Source organism: Sciurus carolinensis, chromosome 5 (genome assembly GCF_902686445.1).
Source record: "Sciurus carolinensis chromosome 5, mSciCar1.2, whole genome shotgun sequence".
Taxonomy (NCBI): Eukaryota; Metazoa; Chordata; class Mammalia; order Rodentia; family Sciuridae; genus Sciurus; species Sciurus carolinensis.
The window spans coordinates 89,820,277-89,840,813 of record NC_062217.1 but is presented as its reverse complement, the minus strand read 5'-3'; positions in this window follow the sequence as shown (position 1 = coordinate 89,840,813).

The window sequence follows — 20,537 nt, the reverse complement described above, 5'->3', positions numbered from 1 at the left end:
AATGTACAATGGAGAAAAGACAGCCTCTCAACAAATGGTGCTGGCAAAACTGGAAATCTATATGCAGTAAAATGAAAGTAAAACCGTATCTCTCATCCTGCACAAAACTCATCTCAAAATGGATCTAGGACCTTAGTATTAGACCAGAGGCCCTGTACCTAATAGAAGAAAAAGTAGTTCCAAATCTTCATCATGTCGACTTAGGACCACACTTCCTTAACATGACTCCCAAAGCACAAGAAATAAAGCAGGAATCAATAATTGGAATAGATTCAAACTGAAAAGCTCTTTCTCAGCAAAGGAAACTATCAGCAATGCGAAGAAAGAGCCTACAGAGTGGGAGAATATCTTTGCCAATCATACTTCAGATAGAGCACTAATCTCCAGAATCTATAAAGAACTCACAAAACTTTACACCAAGAATACAAATAACCCAATCAATAAATAGGCTAAGGAACTGAACAGACACTTCACAGAAGAAGATCTACAAGCAATCAACAAATATATGAAAAAATGTTCAAAATATCTAGTAATAATAGAAATGCAAAGCAAAACTATGCTAAGATTTCATATCACTTCAATTAGAATGGCTATTATCAAGAACACAAGTGACAATAAGTTTTGGCAAGGATGTGGGGGAAAAGGTACACTCATGCATTGCTGGTGGGATTGCAAATTGGTGCAACCACTCTGGAAATGAGTATGGAGATTCCTTAGAAAATTTGAAATGGAACCACCATTTGATCCAGGTATCACACTCTTTGGCCTATACCCAAAGGACTTAAATGACACAGCCACATAAATGTTTACAGCACTTCAATTCACAATAGTTAGATTGTGGAACCAACCTAGATGCCCTTCAATAGATAAATGGATAAAGAAAGTGTGGTATATATACACAATGGAATATTACTCAGCCATAAAGAATAAAATTATGGCATTTGCAGGTAAATGGATAGAGTTGGAGAATATCATACTAAGTAAGATAATCCAATCCCAATAAAACTGAAGGTTGAATGTTTTCTCTGATAAGTGGATGCTGATGCATAATGAGGAAGGTAAGTGAAAAATGGAGGTACCTTGGATCATGTAGAGGGAAATGAGGGGAGGGGAAAGGGAATGGGAAAGGAAAGATAATGGAATGAGACAAACATTATTATCATATGTACATGTAGGATTACATGAACAGTGTTGCTTTACATTGTGTAAAGCCAGAGAAATGAAAAGTTGTATCCCATTGGTCTACAATGAATCAAAAAAAATTAAATTAAAAAAACAAAAATATTATACCCAGCAAAATTAAGCTTCAGCATTGAATATGATATTAAAACCTTCCACAATAAACAGAAGTTAAAATAATTCATTACCAGAAAGTTTGTGTTACAAAACAGAGAATAAAATTTTACATGAAGAAGAAATAAAAAATAAACATGAGAACAAGCATAGGAGGGAATTATTTTAGAAAAATAGTCATTAAATAGAAGCAAGCCTAATTTAAACATTAGAAATAAATCAAAATGGAAGAAAATGAAAGCCTTCTGTCAATAATAACATTGAATGTAAACTGTCTAAACTATTCAATCAAAAGTCATAGACTGGCAGATTAGCTTAAAAAATAAGATCCAAATATGCTGTCTGCAAGAGATGCTCCTCACAGGAAAAGATCCACAGACTGACAATGAAAGGATCGATAAAAAAAAAATTCCACTCCTTTGGGATTCATAAACATCTGGGATTATTCTTCTCATATCAATAAAGTAGACTTTAAGCCAAAATTAATCAGAAGAGACAAAAAAGGACATTTTATATTGTGTAAGGGAATCATTCATCAAGAAGATATAATGATTGTGAATATTTATGTTCCAAGCCTCATGATATCCATGTACATCAAACAAACCCTTCTAAATATTAAGAATCAAATAGATTACAATATGGTAATAGCAGATAACTTTAACATACTTCTTAACCCACTGGATAGATGTATCTAAACACAAATTAAGGATTCTATAGAACTATAAAATACAATTAGTAATATAGGACCTAACAGATATCTATATAATATTTAACCCGTTGACAACTGAATTCACTTTCATCTCAGCAACACATGGAACATTTTCTAAAATAGACCACATTTTAGGTCACAAAACAAATCTTGGCAAATAAAAAAATTAGAGATAATTTCTTGCATTCTATCAGATCATAATGGAATGAAATTAGAAGTCAACAGTAAGATAAAAAACAAACAACTCTAACATCTGGAGACTAAACAATACACTTTTGAATGAGAATGTATAGCAGAAGAAATTGTGGAGAGAGAAAAATTCTTTGAAGTAAATGAGAATACTGATATAACATATCAAAATCTCTGGGACAGTATGAAGGCATTTATAAGAAGAAAGGTCATAACACTGAGCTCAAACATTAGAAGAGTAATAAAGAGATACCAAATATCATCTACCATTACATCTTGAGGCCCTAGAGAAATAAAAACAAACCAATACCAAAATCAATAGAAGACAGGAAATAGTTAAAATTAGAGCAAAAATCAATAAAATTCAGATTAAAAATATAAAAGATCAAAAAAATGATTTTTGAAATGATAAAAAATGGATGAATTCTTAGCCAAGTCAACCAAAATAAAGATAGAAAAACCAAAATTAACAAAATTATCGATGAAAAGGGAAATATCACCACAGACACTACTGAAATCCAAAGCATCATCAGTAATTATCTTGAAAATTTATACTCCAGTAAGCTAGAAAATCTTGAAGATATTGACAAATTCCTAGAGACACAAGGCCTACAAAAGCTGAATCAGGAAGATATAGAAAACTTAAATAGATCAATTTCAAGTAATGAAATTGAAGCAGTCATCAAGTCTTCCAAAAAATAAAAGCCAAGGAGATCCAAGATGGCAGACTAGAGGGAGGCTGCATTCCCTGTCGCTCCGTAACTCCGGTTTCAAGCAGAGGATATCTGTCTCTTGGTGAGGCAGTTTTTGCTGCTTATCGATCCCCTTCTGTTTACCCCCATTTGTCTGCTGTGATCACCTGCAGTCTGCCAGTATATCAACGCCTTTTTTGAGGGCAGATTGCTCACTGTCAGGTGCCTATCATCTGCCATTTGCCTGCCTCTCACCTGTCCATCGCCTGCCTTACACCTATCCATCACCCAACGCAGGAGGTTCACCTCCCGATAGTCTGACAACAGTCAGCAAACTGATTGCTGATTGCCAGTGGAGCACCAGATGCCTGCTATTGCCTGGAAGTTCACTGTTACAGTATCTGCAGAGGTTTGATTACATGTAACTACTGCCATTTTGAGACAACAACCAGGCCCCATATGACCCCTGACCAAACTGACTGAGCCCCGTCTCCAGAATCCCTCAGCCTGACCGATCACCCCCTGCCTCTGGGGCCCTCACATCGACTGACTGCTCCCTGCCACCAGGACCCCCAGACCAACTGACTGCAACCCTATCACCGGGACCCCAGACCAACAGATTGCACCCGGGCTCTAGGATCCCGCAACAACACCAAACACACCCGACCTCCAGGACCCCTGCCGGACCAACCACACCCCGCCTCCAGGACCTCCAGCTGACCACGTCCACACCCTGAGCTGCAGCTCCCCATTTGCCAACACATTTGGAAGCCAGAGCCATCTTGGATAATCCTGGAAGTCATAGCTCTGATCTTTAGGTGGAGAAAATCCCATCCTGGGACACCTGCTGGAGACTTGAAGCTCATTGTCAGGTACCTCTCATGCATCAGGCTACTGAAGACTGGGAGGTTTCATTACTATATGACTGTTATACTGTAGATTTTCTTTTTTCTCCTTACCTTATTGAAAAAAATTAAGTTTTTATTTCTTTACTTTTCTTGCTCTCTTTTCCTTTTGTTTACCTGTTCCCTCAAAGTCTCTTTCTCCCCTTTTTTACATGCTAACATCCAATTTCTTTTGATTACACTCTCACCCTTTCTATTATCTAGAACTTCTGTATATTCTTTTCTTATCCCATTAACAGCTACATTCTACATCCTTCTGTATCCTCCTTGTTCTCCATTAGAAACTGCAGACCTTATTGCAAATCTGTTTGTTATACTAAAGATAATATTTGAACTCATTCTGTTTATTATGACAATATTGTTATTGTCCTCATAGGGGCTATTCAGTCTAGGATGGCATAGTATCTGAATTGGGCACTGCTAATACTTATCTCCCCTTAAAGGAGAGGGAAACCTGTAGGGCCACTATAAGCCTATAGGGGGAAATCTGCAACACCCAGATCTGCACTGCTAGAGGGGAAGATACATGAACAATATGAAAAAGCAAGGGAAGAAAATGATCCAAACAAATCTAGATTCTATATTAATAGAATCCAATGACAGTATGTTAGAAAAAATGTCAGGAAAGGACTTCAGATTATACATGATTAAGATGATTCGTGAGGCAAAGGATAAGATAAGAGAGCAAATGCAGGCAATGAATGATAATACCAATAAACTGAAAGAGCAACTGCAGGAAGAAAAGGATCATTTCAACAAAGAGATAGAGATGAAAAAAAAAAAAAACAAAACAAAAAAACAAAACCGGAAATCCTTGAAATGAGGAAACAATAAACCAAATAAAAAACTCAATGGAAAGCATGGAAAGCATTACCAAAAGACTAGACCACTTGGAAGACAGAACCTCAGACAATGAAGACAAAATATTTAATCTTGAAAATAAAGTTGCCCAAACAGAGAAGATGGTAAGAAATCATGAACACAATCTCCAAGAACTATGGGGCATCATTAAAAGACCAAATTTAAGAATTATTGGCATTGAGGAAGGCACAGAGATACAAACCAAAAATGAACAACCTATTCAATGAAATAATATCAGAAAATTTCCCAAACATGAAGAATGAAATGGAAAATCAAATACAAGAGACCTACAGAACACCAAATGCACAAAATCACAACAGATCCACACCAAGGCACATTATAATGAAAATGCCTAACATTCAATATAAAGATAGGATCTTGAAGGCTACGAGAGAAAAGCATCAGAGTACATATAGGGGGAAACCAATACGATAGCAGTAGACTTCTCAACCCAGACTCTAAAAGCTAAAAGGGCCTGGAACAACATATTTCAAGCACTGAAAGACCATGGTTGCCAATCAAGAATCCTATACCCAGCAAAACTAACCTTCAGATTTGAAGATGAAATAGAATCCTTCCATGATGAACAAAAGTTAAAAGAATTTACAAATAGAAAGCCTGCGCTACAAGAATGTTCTCAACAAAATATTCCATGAGGAGGAAATGAAAAACAACAATGGAGGTCAGCAAAGGGAGGAACTACCTTAGAGAAAAACCACTCGAAGGAGAAAACAAGTCAAATTAAAAACCAAAAATAATCCAAATGACTGGGAATATGAATCATATCTCAATGATAACCCTGAATGTTAATGGCCTAAACTCATCAATCAAAAGACATAGACTGGCAGAATGGATTAAAAAGAAAGGCTGAACAATATGCTGCCTGCAAGAGACTCATCTCATAGAAAAAGACATCCACAGACTAAAGGTGAAAGGATGGGAAAAAAACCTACCATGCACACGGACTCAGTAAAAAAGGGGGGATTTCCATCCTTATATCAGATAAAGTGGACTTCAAGCCAAAGTTAGTCATAAGAAATAAAGAAGGACATTTCATACTGCTTAAGAGAACTATAAATCAGGAAGACATAATGATAGCAAATATTTATGCCCCAAACAATGGTGCATCCCCATACATCAAACAAATCCTTCTCAATTTCAGGAATCACATAGACCACAACACAATAATTCTGGGTGACTTTAACACACCACTGTCACCACTAGATAGATCTTCCAAACAAAAACCAACCAAAGAAACCATAGAACTCAATAACACAATCAATAACCTAGACTTAATAGACATATGTAGAATATTCCATCGATCAATGAGCGGATTCACTTTCTTCTCAGCAGCACATGGAACCTTCTTGAAAATAGACCATATGTTATGCCACAAAGCAGTCCTTAGGAAATGCAAAAAAATAGAGATACTGCTTTGTGTTCTGTCAGATCATAATGGACTGAGAGTAGAAATCAATGACAAAATAAAAAACAGAAATTACTCCAACACCTGGAGACTAAATAATATGCTATTGAATGAAACATGGATAACAAAAAACATCAGGGAGAAGATAAAAAAATTCTTAAAGGTCAATGAGAATGAAGATACAACATATCAAAATCTCTGGGACACTATGAAAGCGGTACTAAGAGGAAAATTCATTGCATGGAGCACATTCCAGAAAAGAATGAAAAGTCAACAACTAAATAACCTAACATTACAGCTCAAAGCCCTAGAAAAAGAAGAGCAGAATAACAGCAAAAGTAGTAGAAGACAGGAAATAATTAAAATCAGAGCTGAAATCAATGAAATTGAAACAAAAGAAACAATTCAAAAAATTGACAAAACAAAAAGTTGGTTCTTTGAAAAAGTAAACAAAATAGACAAACCTTTAGCCACACTAACAAAGAGAAGGAGAGAGAAAACTCAAATTACCAAAACTCGTGATGAAAAAGGAAATATCATGGCAGATACCACTGAGATACCTATCATAATGAGAATCTACTCCGAAAATCTGTATTCCAACAAAATAAAAACTGCTGAAGACATTGACAAATTTCTAGAGACATATGCTCCTCCCAAACTGAACGAGGAGGACATACACAATTTAAACAGATCAATATCAAGCAATGAAATAGAAGAAGCCAATTAAAAACCTACCATCCAAATAAAGTCCAGGGCCAGATGGATTCTCAGCCAAGTTCTAAAAGACATTCAAAGAAGAACTCATTCCATATTTATCAAAGTATTCCAGGAAATAGAAAAGGAGGGTACCCTATGGAACTCATTCTATGAAGCTAATATCACCCTCATTCGGAAACCAGGAAAAGACACATCAAGGAAAGAAAATTTTAGACCAATATCCTTGATGAATATAGATGCAAAGATCCTTAACAAAACATTGGCAAACCGTATCCAAAAACATATTAAGAAAATCGTGCACCACGATCAATTGGGGTTCATCCCTGGAATGCAAGGATGGTTCAACATTTGTAAATCAATAAATGTAATCCATCATGTCAATAGACTTAAGGATAAGAATCATATGGTTATTTCAATTGACACAGAAAAAGCATTCGACTAAATACAACACCTCTTCATGCTCAAAACACTAGAAAAAACATAGGGATAGTAGGAACATACCTGAACATTGTAAAGGCTATTTATGCTAAGCCCATGGCCAACATCATTCTTAATGGAGAAAAAACTGAAACCATTCCCTTTAAAAACGGGAACAAGACAGGGATGTCCTCTTTCACCACTTCTATTCAACATTGTCCTTGAAACTCTAGCCAGAGCAATTAGACAGACTAAAGAAATTAAAGGGATACAAATAGGAAAAGAGGAACTTAAGCTGTCACTATTTGCTGATGACATGATTCTATATTTTGAGGATCCAAAAAACTCCTCCAGAAAACTTCTAGACCTCATCAATGAATTCAGCAAAATAGCAGGCTATAAAATCAACATGCATAAATCTAAAGCATTTTTATATGCAAGCGATGAAACATCTGAAGGGAAATGAGGACAACAACTCCATTTGCAATAGCCTCAAAAAAAAAAAAAATAAAATACTTGGGAATCAATAAAACCAAAGAGGTAAAAGAACTCTACAATGAAAACTACAAAACATTGAAGAAAGAAATTGAGGAAGACCTTAGAAGATGGAAAGATCTCCCATGTTCTTGGATAGGCAGAATTAATATTGTCAAAATGGCCATACTACCAAAAGTGCTATACAGATTCAATGCAATTCCAATTAAAATCCCAATGATGTAACTTACAGAAATAGAGCAAGCAATCATGAAATTCATCTGGAAGAATGAGAAGCCCAGAATAGTTAAAGCAATCCTTAGCAGGAAGAATGAAACAGGGTATTGCAATACCAGAATTTCAACTATACTACAAAGCAATAGTAATAAAAATGGCATGGTATTGGCACCAAAATAGACAGGTAGATCAATGGTACAGAATGGAGGACATGGACACAAACCCAAATAAATATAATTTTCTCATACTAGACAAAGGGGCCAAAAATATGCAATGGAGAAAAGACAGCCTGTTCAACAAATGGTGCTGGGAAAATTGGAAATCCATATGCAACAGAATGAAATTAACCCCTATCTCTCACCCTGCACAAAAATCAACTCACAATGGATCAAGGACCTTGAAATCAGACCAGAGACCCTGCATCTTATAGAAGAAGAAGTAGGTCCAAATCTTCAACTTGTTGGCTTAGGATCAGACTTCCTTAACAGGACTCCCATAGCACAAGAAATAAAAGCAAGAATCAATAACCAGGATAGATTCAAACTAAAAAGCTTTCTCTCAGCAAAGGAAACTATCAGCAATGCGAAGAGAGAGCCTACAGAGTAGGAGAAAATCTTTGCCAATCATACTTCAGATAGAGCACTAATTTCCAGAATCTATAAAGAACTCAAAAAACTCTACACCAAGAATACAAATAACCAAATCAACAAATGGGCTAAGGATATGAACAGACACTTCACAGAAGATCTACAAGCAATCAACGAACATATGAAAAAATTCCATCTCACCCCAATTAGAATGGCATTTATGAAGAATACAAGCAACAATAGGTGTTGGTAAGGATGTAGGGAAAAAGGTACACTCATACATTGCTGGTGGGGCTGCCAATTAATGCAGCCACTCTGGAAAGCAGTGTGGAGATTCCTTAGAAAACTTGTAATGGATCCACCATTTGACCCAGCTATCCCACTCCTCAGCCCATACCCAAAGGACTTAAAATCAGCATAGTACAGAGATACAGCCACATCAATGTTCATAGCTGCTCAATTCACAATAGCCAGATTGTGGAACCAACCTAGATGTCCTTCAATTGATGAATGGATAAAGAAATGGACAATGTTGAATAGAAGTGGTGAAAGAGTGTATATATATATATATATATATATATATATATATATATATATTATGTATATATATATATATCACTTTTTTTGTGTCTGTATATATATATGAAAACAATGGAATATTACTCAGCTATAAAGAATAATAAGGCATTTTCAGGCAAATGGATGAAATTGGAGAATATCATGCTAAGTGAGATAAGCCAATCTCAACAATCCAAAGGGCGAATGATCTCGCTGATAAGTGGATGATGACACATAATGGGAGTTGGGAGGGGGGCAAGAATGGAGGAAGGAGGGACTGACTGTACAGAGGGAAAAGAGGGGTGGGAGGGGTGGGGGGAAGGAAAAAATAACAGAATGAATCAAACATCATTACCCTATGTAAATGTATGATTACGCAAATGGTACGCTGTTACTCCATGTACAAACAGAAATAACACGTATCCCATTTGTTTACAATAAAAATAAATTTAAAAAAATAAAGTTTACTGCTAAACTATTAAAAAATAAAAATAAATAAACAAAAGCCAAGGACTGGATGGATTCTTAGTTGTGTTCTACCAGACTTTTAAGAAGGTACTAATACCAATCATACTCAAATTATTCCATGAAACAGAAAAGAAGGGAACACTGTCAAGATCATTCTACAAAGTCACTATCACCGTGATACCAAAATCAGACAAAGATAAACCAAGAAAAGAAAACTTCATATTAATATCCTTGATGAGCATAAATGCAAAGATTCTAAGTGAAATATTGGTAAACCACACACAAAAAAACACATTTAAAAGCAGTGCACCATGAATAAGTGGACTTCATCCCAGGATGCAAGGTTTGTTCAACATGCAGAAATCAATAAATGTAATTCCCCACATAAATAAACTTAACAACAAGAATCACATGATTATCTCAATAAATGCAGAAAACACACTTGACAAAGTACCACATCCATTCATGAACAGTACAAAAACTAGGGATAGCAGGAGGATACCTCAACATTGTATGAGTTATGTATGACAAACCAAAGAACTATATTATACTGCATGGAGAAACACTGAAAGCGAATTCTCTAAAGACAGGAATGACCATTTTCACCACTTCTATTCAATAAAGTCCTTGAAATGCTATCCAGAGCAAGAGAAGGAAATTAATGTGACATGAACAGGAAAAGAAAAGCTCAAATTATCTGTTTGCATGATGTTATATTTAGAAGACTCAAAAACTCCACCAGAAGACATCTAGAGCTTCTAGAGCTTATAAATTAATTCAGCATAGTAAGATCATCACTCATAAATGAATCCCATTCCTATATTCCAATCATGAATTTGCTGAAAAAGAAATTAGGAAAACTCCATTTGCAATAGCCCACAAAAAAAAATACAAAACAAAAAACAAATTTGGGAATCAATCTAGTAAGAGAGGTTAAGGACCTCTACAATGAGAACTATAAAACACTAAAGAAAGAAACTGAAGAAGACCTTAGAAGATGGAAAGACCTCCCATATTCTTGGATAGGCAGAATTCTTATTGTCAAAATGACCATAATACTAAAAGTGTTATTCAGATTCAATGCAATTCTCATCAAAATTCCAATGATGTTTCTCAGAGAACTAAAAAATGCAGTCATGAAATTCATTTGGAAAAAATAAGAAACCCAGAGTAGTCAAAGCAAACCTCAACAAAAGCAAAGCAGAAGGCATCACAATACTGGAACTCAAATTATACTGTAGAGGTATAGTAGCAAAAGCAGGATGGTACTGGAACCAAAACAGGCATGAAGACCAATAGTATAAATAGAAGATTCAGAGACAAACCCACATAAATAGTTATCTCATACTGGACAAAGTTGCCAGAAACATACATTGGAGAAAGGATAGACTTTTTCACCAATGATGCTGGAAAAACTGCAAATTCATATGCAGAAAAATGAAACTAAACCCCTACCTCTCATCCTGAACAAAACTCAAAGTAGATCAAAGGTCTTGGCATTAGACCAAAAATGCTTCACCTACTAGAAAAAAAATAAAGGCGCAACTCTCCAACATGTCAGCACAGAAACTGACTTCATTATTAAGATTACTATAATGCAAGAAGTAAAATAAAACTCAGTAAGTGGAATGACATCAAGTTAAAAAACTTCTTCACAGTAAAGGAAACAATTGAGAGCATGATGAGAGAGGCAACAGAATAGGAGAAAAATTTTGACACCTGTTCCTCAGGGCCTTAATACCCAGGGTGTACAAAGAATGCAAAAATCTGAACACCAAAACAAAAACAACAACAAACATACCAAAACACCCCCAAATAACCCAATCAACACATGGGCAAAAGAACTAATCAGACACTTTCAAAAGAATAAATACAAATTATCAACAAATAGATGGGGACTGGGGTTGTGGCTCAACGGTGGAGTACTTGCTTTGCATGTATGAGGTACTGGGTTTGATCCTCAGCACCACATAAAAATAAGTAAATAAAGGTATTGTGTCCATTTACAATTAAATATATTAAAAAACAAATGGATGAAACACTGTTCAACAACATCTCTAGCAATTAGAGAAATGCAAATTAAAATTACATTGAGATTTTACCTTATTCCAAATTGAATGGCAATTATCAAGAATACAAATAACAAAATATATTGGCAAGGGTGTGGGGAAAAAAGTGCACTCAGACTGTGTTGGTGGGACTGCAAATTATTGCAACAACTCTGGAAAGCAGTATGGAGGTACCTCAAAAAACTCGGAATGCAACCACCATGTGACCTAGATATCCCACTCCTCAGTACATATTCAGAAGATTTAAAGTCAGCATACTACAGTGACACAGTCACAACAATATTTATAGCAGCACAATTCACAATAGCCATTCTATGAAGCTAACCCCAGGTGCCCTTCAACAGATGGATGGATAAAGAAAATGTGGTAAGTATACACAATCAAGTATTACTAAGTGATAAAGAAGAATGACATTATGACATTTGCCTGTAAATGGATGGAACTGGAGACTATCATGCTAAGCGAAATGAGTCAGTCTCCAAAAGTCAAAGGTAGAATATTTTCTCTAATATGCAGAAGCTAACCCAAAATAAGGTGGGGAATAACAAAAAATAGGAGGAAGATCAGTGCAGTAGATGAACCGCAATGAAGGGAAGGGAGGAAGGATAGGATTAGAAAGTGGAATGAATCTGACCTACCTTTCCTGTGTACATATATGAATATGCCATGGTGAATCTCACCATCATGTATATCCACAAGGTGCTAATTAAAAAAAAAAACTATTACAGCAGAAATATCAGCAGAAGGAAGGGAAAGGCAAAATACTGGAAACTGACTTAGAATAAATTGTATTCCATGCTTTTATATTTATGTCAAAATGAATCCTGTTATGTATAACTGAAAAAAATCAATATTTTTAAAAAAGAAAGAATGTAGCAAGGGAAAAGCCAAAAAATTGAGATGTTTGAAAAACATAAGATAATAGGTCTCACAAAGAATACTTATTATAAGTCTGAGAAGTTGTAAGAAAAAAATAAAATTGATTCAAGAAAATATCTTATTACTCCATGTGCATATATGATTACATGACTGGTTTAACTCTACGTCATGTACAGCCAGCAGAATGAGAAGTTATACTCCATTTAAGTATGATGTGTCAAAATGTATTCTAGGAACAAGGCAGGGATGCCCTCTTTCACCACTTCTTTTCAATATAGTCCTTGAAACTCTAGCCAGAGAAATTAGACAGACCAAAGAAATTAAAGGGATACGAATAGGAAAAGAAGAACTCAAACTATCCCTATTTGCTGATGATATGATTATATACTTAGAGGAACCTGGAAATTCCACCAGAAAACTTTTAGATCTCATAAGTGAATTCAGTAAAGTAGCGGGATATAAGATCAATGCACATAAATCTAAGGCATTTTTATACATAAGTGATGAATCTTCAGAAAGAGAAATTAGGAAAACTACCCCATTCACAATAGCATCGAAAAAAATAAAATACTTGGGAATCAATCTCACAAAAGAGGTGAAAGACCTCTACAATGAGAACTACAGAACATTAAAGAAAGAAATTAAAGAAAACCTTAGAAGAAGGAAAGATCTCCCATGTTCTTGGATAGGAAGAATTAATATTGTCAAAATGGCCATACTACCTAAAATGCTATACAGATTCAATGCAATTCCAATTAAAATCCCAATGATGTACCTTACAGAAATAGAGCAAGCAATTATGAAATTCATCTGGAAGAATAAAAAACCCAGAATAGCTAAAGAAATCCTTGGCAGAAAGAATGAGGCAGGGGGTATCGCAATACCAGATCTTCAACTCTACTACAAAGCAATAGTAACAAAAATGGCATGGTATTGGTACCAAAATAGAAAGGTGGATCAATGGTACAGAATAGAGGACACGGACACAAACCCAAATAAATACAATTTTCTCATACTAGACAAAGGGGCCAAAAATATGCAATGGAGAAAAGATAGCCTCTTCAACAAATGGTGCTGGGAGAATTGGAAATCCATATGCAACAGAATGAAACTAAACCCATATCTCTCACCATGCATGAAACTAAATTCAAAATGGATTAAGGACCTCAGAATCAGACCAGAGACCCTGCATCTTATAGAAGAAAAAGTAGGTCCAGAGCTTCAACACGTCGGCTTAGGACCAGACTTCCTCAACAGGACTCCCATAGCACAAGAAATAACAGCAAGAATCAATAACTGAGATAGATTCAAACTAAAAAGCTTTCTCTCAGCAAAGGAAACTATCAGCAATGCGAAGAGAGAGCCTACAGAGTGGGAGAAATTCTTTGCCAATCATATTTCAGATAGAGCACTAATATCCAGAATCTATAAAGAACTCAAAAAACTCAACACCAAGACTACAAATAACCCAATTGACAAATGGTCTAAGGAAATGAACAGACACTTCACAGAAGAAGACCTACAAGCAATCAACAAACATATGGAAAAATGTTCAACATCTCTAGTAATAAGAGAAATGCAAATCAAAACCACACTATGATTCCATCTCACCCCAATTAGAATGGCGATTATCAAGAATACAAGCAACAACAGGTGTTGGCGAGGATGTGGGGAAAAAGGTACACTCATACATTGCTGGTGGGGTTGCAAATTAGTGCAGCCACTCTGGAAAGCAGTATGGAGATTCCTTAGAAAACTTGGAATGGAACTACCATTTGACCCAGCTATCCCACTCCTTGGCCTATACCCAAAGGACTTACAATCAGCATAGTACAGAGATACAGCCACATCAATGTTCATTGCTGCTCAATTCACCATAGCCAGATTGTGGAACCAACCTAGATGCCCTTCAGTTGATGAATGGATAAAGAAACTGTGGCATATATATATATATACAATGGAATATTACTCCGCCATAAAGAATGATAAAATTATGGCATTTGCAGGCAAGTGGATGAAATTGGAGAATATCATGTTAAGTGAGATAAGCCAATCTCAAAAAACCAAAGGAAGAATGATCTCACTGATAAGTGGATGATGACACATAATGGGGGGTGGGAGGTGTTAGTTTTAGGGTTAGAGTTAGGGTTAGGGAGGGGGACAAGAATGGGGGAAGGAAGGACTGTATAGAGGGAAAAGAGGGATAGGAGGGGTGGGGGAAGGGAAAAAATAACAATGAATCAACCAACATTACCCTATGTAAATTTATGATTACACAAATGGTATGCCTTTATGCCATGTACAAACAGAGAAACAACATGTATCCCATTTGTTTACAATAAATAAAACTAAAAAAAATGTATTCTACTGTCATGTGTAACTTATTAGAACAAATAAAAACAGAAAATAAAATAAAATAAAATAGAAAATATCTCATTATTAGTGATGAAGTCATCTGCCCATGTAGTCAACATTTCTTTTTCTGAATGCAACATTACCTATATAGACACACAGATACAAAGATAGATAAACTATCTTTCTCTGCAGGTGTACAGAAAGATTTCACATTAATTGCAGACCTCTGTCCCCTGTGTAATACTCTACATACCCAGGTGTTCTTTTTAATTTTTTTATTAACATGTATGAATTGTACATGTAATTGAGTTCAGTGTGATATTTCCATACATGCATACAGCATGTATTGATCAAATACAACCTCTGTCTACTTACCCTTTCTAGCCTCTACTATAACTATTCTACCTTTATGTTGTTGTTGTTTGTTTGTTTGTTTGCAGTACTGGGGATTTGAACCCAGGGCCTTGTGCTTGCAAGGCAAGCACTCTACCAACTGAGCTATATCTCCTATTCTACCTTTAGATCAAAAATTTTTGAATACTGTGTATATATACTGTATTTTCTTTTTCTCTTCCTCCACTGATAGGGATGTAGGTTGATTCCATTGTCTTAGCTATTAAAAATATTACTGCAATAAACATCAGTGTGCAGTTTTCTCTTTGATACACTGATTTCATTTCCTTTGGATATATACCTACAAGTAGGATAGTCAGATAATATGATAAATCTTTTTAGTTTGCTAAGGATTCTCCATTTTGTTCTCTATCAATGTCTGTACTAATTTACACTCCCAATAGTGTACAAGAGTTTCTTTATCTCCAAACTCATCACCAGCATTTGGTGTTTTTTTTTTTTTTTTTTTTTTTTTCACATAAGGGAATTTATTAAGCAAACAGAGTGTCTCCCTGCAGGGTAAGAGAGAAAATGAGAGAATAGAAAGGAAAAGAATGGGCACACGCTAGAGAGAGTGGAAAGCCAAGAGGATAGAGAAAAGTGAGTAGGACAGACAGAAGGAAGGGAAAAGATGGCGGGGAAGCTACAGTAAAACAGTTGAATTCCGCCGGGCTAACAGGGGACCAATATCAGAGAGGGATACTTGCAAGTTGACTGATGAACCAATAGCTTGCTAGGATGTTCACAGATTGACAAGTGGTTGGGAGGTGGGCAAAATGGCTGTACCTGATGGGCGGTGGAGCAGATTTATACATTACATTCCCCCATTTCTTTTTTTATAAGAAAATCTTTTGCTCTCCAGTTCTTTTTGAAGCCTTCTCTCTCCTTCCTGCCTAAGTGACTGGGGTTGGTTTTGCAGGTGAGATGTAAAAAGTCCATTCTCCTTCCAGACTTCCAAAGGCAGATGATTTTCATGGACTTCATTTCCTCAATTTGATTGATCCCCTATTTCTACACTAACTGCCGGTCCCCAATTCTGACTTCATTTACCCCTCTAATTCTAGGAACTCCTTCACTGCTGTAGGGAAAAGGAGTGATGACTGATCTGGCTTCTTCGAGCTGGAAGTGGGCAGTGTGGAGCAAGCAGTTTGGAGTTCTCTTTTTAGAAATCGGGTCAATTGAGGGGTTCATGGTAGAAGTCCGGGTGGGAAGAGGAGGTTGTAAAGGCATCTGGGGATGGGTGCTTCTATGAGGGAAGAACAAAAAGACATAAGTACTGAAATGAGATTGATACAATATAAATGTTGCAGAATCTGGAACATGCCAATGCATATCATAAAGATGACAGAAGTCAATAATTTCTCACCAGGGGGTGGAAGAACTGAGAAGTTGTTCCCATAACAAGGCCTAGCAAAGGCTGGAGAGGACAAGTTTATTTGGGAACTTTAACATTGTCTAGGTTATCAGGAATGTAAACACAACATTTAGTAGAGATACTAGCAAACATAGATTAAGCCTACCTGTGTCTGTAGGCCTTAAACTGACTAAAAACTTCTGACTCTGGCAGTTTCTCTTGATAGTTATTATGTACATTTGCCTAAGAATCTCTCTTTTGTAGCTTTTAGTCTTTATTCTAGTGGGCTAACACAAGTATACATCTTAAGTTACATTTAAGTATTATTTCTTTTAAATGCCCAAGAATGGCTATATTTTGGTTTTAACTGTTTTGCTAGGTGTTTAAGATCAAGCTGGTCAAAATGACCTGTCCCTGTCTGTTAAAGAGTCAGCTGAGTTTCCACAGGGGTCACTTGTAGAGACCTTAAGAGCAGCTTCTTAGCTCCACCAGCGCCATTGGTTAGGCAGGGTCTCCTCCATGAGGTGGCTTTCCTTGAAACTACCAGGAATTTCTCCCTTTTTCCATGACCCTCCTCTGCAGCAGATGCACTGAGTGATTTTTCATCCTCTAGTGGTCTCATCAATCTCCTTGGTCAGGAGATTGTGTGACCCAGAGTTGCAAAGTTCCTTGGAGAAGTCCTCTTGTTCCCTGGGTTCAGTCTGACTTTGAGGGCAAGACCAAAATATGGGCTTGTCTTGACCTCTGTATTTAATCTCAATCTCTAAGTTTGATCTTAACCATCAAGCAAGTCAGTCTCACCAGTCATAAAGTAAGAGTACTGGGCTTTAGCTTCAATGTCCATAACTTTACAGTTATTTACCCCTTTTTATCTAATTGGGGTTTACATTATCTGTCCTATAGGTGATGGCTTACTATTCCAAGTTAATTTATGATATTCTCTCTTGAAGCAATACTTCTGCAAAATATTGATCAGGCAACAATTAGAGTTTACAAGGAAAATACAAAATGGAATCACCAACAGTAAAACATTCAGTTTGTGCAATAGCTATCTTGAATTTTGACTGAGTTCCCATTTGAGATCACAGTAATCTTTATGACAAACATCAAACTTTTGAATGCAACTTTAAATGAGTTAAAGTCAGACTTACTTTGAGCCAATGTAATGTGTAGGAGGGTTGTGAGGCAGAGCCTTATCTCAGGTAATGTGGGGCTTTTCAGTTAGGGGCAAAGGAGTATTAGAAAATAAAGGGTTATAAACACAGATTTTGAAGATTAAGCTGAGATCAGATGGAACTCTGTTCTCTGATGGAAACACAGATCTGAAGAGTTATGTCAGCAAGCTTTATATATGTGCAATGTTAGGTTCCAAAGTTACTGTCAGGTGGGCAGAAACCAGAGAAGGGAGCTGATGAAACACTGGTTATCTAGCAAAAGAATTCCTTCCTGCCCAACAGCTGTGTGCCTGAGATCAATGTACTGCCACAGCAGTTAGGCATCTTGTGCCCCTGCACAGGAGCACTCCCAGGCACCAGGCATGCCACAGCCATGAGGTCATCAGAGACCCCAATTTCAGTCACTGTTGTCCCATTTTTGCTACTGCACATTACACTCTTTCTTAAATGTCATTTTAAGAAGTTTACATATATTGACTCCTGAGTCTATATGAACATTAACAAATTTTACATATACCCTATTGATAACAGGTCCTATAATAGAACATTAAATGATAGGTTTACCATTACAGACAAGGTTAATTTGGAGAACAGCAGCCTGATAAATTTTCTGCTTTAAAGGCTTGTATACCTGGAAAATATGAACACATTTAATATACAAATAATAATGTTTTTAAGTATATTACTCCATGGAATAACTACAAATTAATTAGATGTCTCTAACAAACACATCTGAGTAATCCCATACTTGTTGACTTTAATTCACCCATCTTATTGTAGAAAAACCAAGATATCAGACAAGTGTACCAACAGTATTTGCCATCTCTTTCCTGTTGAAGAAAAGTCCTAGAAAAATTGATGTTAGACATTTTATAAACATTAACATTTTAATAGTTTGACCACTTAGAGACTTGTGAGTTAATTTTAAGGATATTTTATTTCTATTAGTTTACCCAATTAAAATTGAACCTTTTAAAATCATGTGAATTAAAAATATTTGGAACCTGGAACCATTTTTAAAATTTTAACTTTTATGTCCGCTTATATTTAACACAAAAGCAAAGGCCTTATAATATTTATCTCCATTGCAATGTAACGGATGTTCAAAAATAACTCTAGAGTTGGATAAAAACAACTGATCAAAAATCATTAACCTAGGTATGTAGGATCAAAATTGTGAGCTCAAAAATATAGCATTTAAGAAAAACAAAAGTCCTAGAAGAAAAATGATAATGGTTATTAATTAAAGCATAAGAAAATGAGAAGGAAAGAAAAGGTGAAAGGGAGAAAAGTATTCTGAGTTGTAGTCCAGGAGAAATTTAAAATGGACACTTTTTTTCCTTGGGCTTCAGACTGGTTTCCCACAGCACCTTCCTCCATTTACATTTCAATGTAAGTCTTGACTGAGATCTGAATCTGAAAGAGGCTAAAATGTTCTAGCAGAAGCTTAATGCTTATGTCCTTTTAATTTAGGTTTGGAGGCGCTTAAGCCTGCAGGAAGAGCCAAGAAGCGAGAAAGAAAAGACTTGAATATAAGGAATCCCTTTCCATCTGCCTGCCTGCTCATGGAAGCTGTGTGCCATTACACAAACAGATTTTGATGGTTTTAAGTACCGGGGGTCGGGCAAAGGGTTCCCAGGGTGGAATCTGCCAGATTGGAGGACCCAGATTCTATGGTGGGGACTGATACAGCTGAGTCTGTGGCCAGGGCGTCCCGAGGCCAGAGTACTGGACTGGAGAGGAGGGGCAGCACATTGTTTGTGTCGTCACACAAGCATGTGGGGCCAGGCAAAAGCCGAGAAGAGTTGAGGAGCTGATATCAGGGTTTTCGAGTGCGAATGAGATGAGCCTCGAACCTGAGAGAGATCTCCACTATAAAATCAGGAATCCACCCAGCAGATAAACCGGCATACTCACCAACCTGAAGTCCGGTGATAAATGCAGAGCAGAGCGACTGGGCAGAATGGAATTTGGAGGCGTGTCTGGGGGGCATTGGGGCTTAGATGGGGCTCCACTCATGTCAGTGGAAGGACCCATCCCAAGTCACGGCACCAGATGTAAGGAAATCCCACAAAACCATGCCGGACATGGGAAATCACATTAGGGAATTTATTAAGAAAACAGTGTCTCCCTGCAGGGTAAGACAGAAAATGAGAGGAAAATAGAAAGGAAAAGAAAGGGCACGTGCTAGAGAGAGTGGAAAGCCAGGAGGATAGAGAAAAGTGAGTAGGACAGACAGAAGGAAGTGAAAAGCTGTTTTTTGTTTTTTATAATAACCATAATGGCATGAGATGATATCTCATTGTAGTTTGGATCTCACTTCACTGTTGGATAATGACATTGAGAATTTTTTCATACATATGTTAGCCATTTGTGTTTCTTCTTTTTGATAAGTGTCTATTTAGATCCTTTCCAAGTTTTTAAATTGTATTGCTTATCTTTATGTTTCTGCTTTTTGAGTGATTTATATGTTCTAGATATGAGTCTAGATAATTAGGAGTTCTTATATTGCTCTTGTAGGAGACCTCAGGGCTATACAAGGTACACTTGGCATGCAGAGTTCATATTCACCAAATCCTGGCTCTGTGGTACCTGCCTTACCTCATTTCACAAGTTGGACTCTGGATTTGCTTCACTCATCATCATCCAGATGTGTATACAGGGTCCAACATTCTGCCTCTTCCCTGGTTGCTCTGATCAGTCATCTGCTTTTCTTACCAAAAGGGATTGTTCAGCCAAAACCCTTTCTTTGATGTTCCTTTAACAGGTGGGAGAAGGA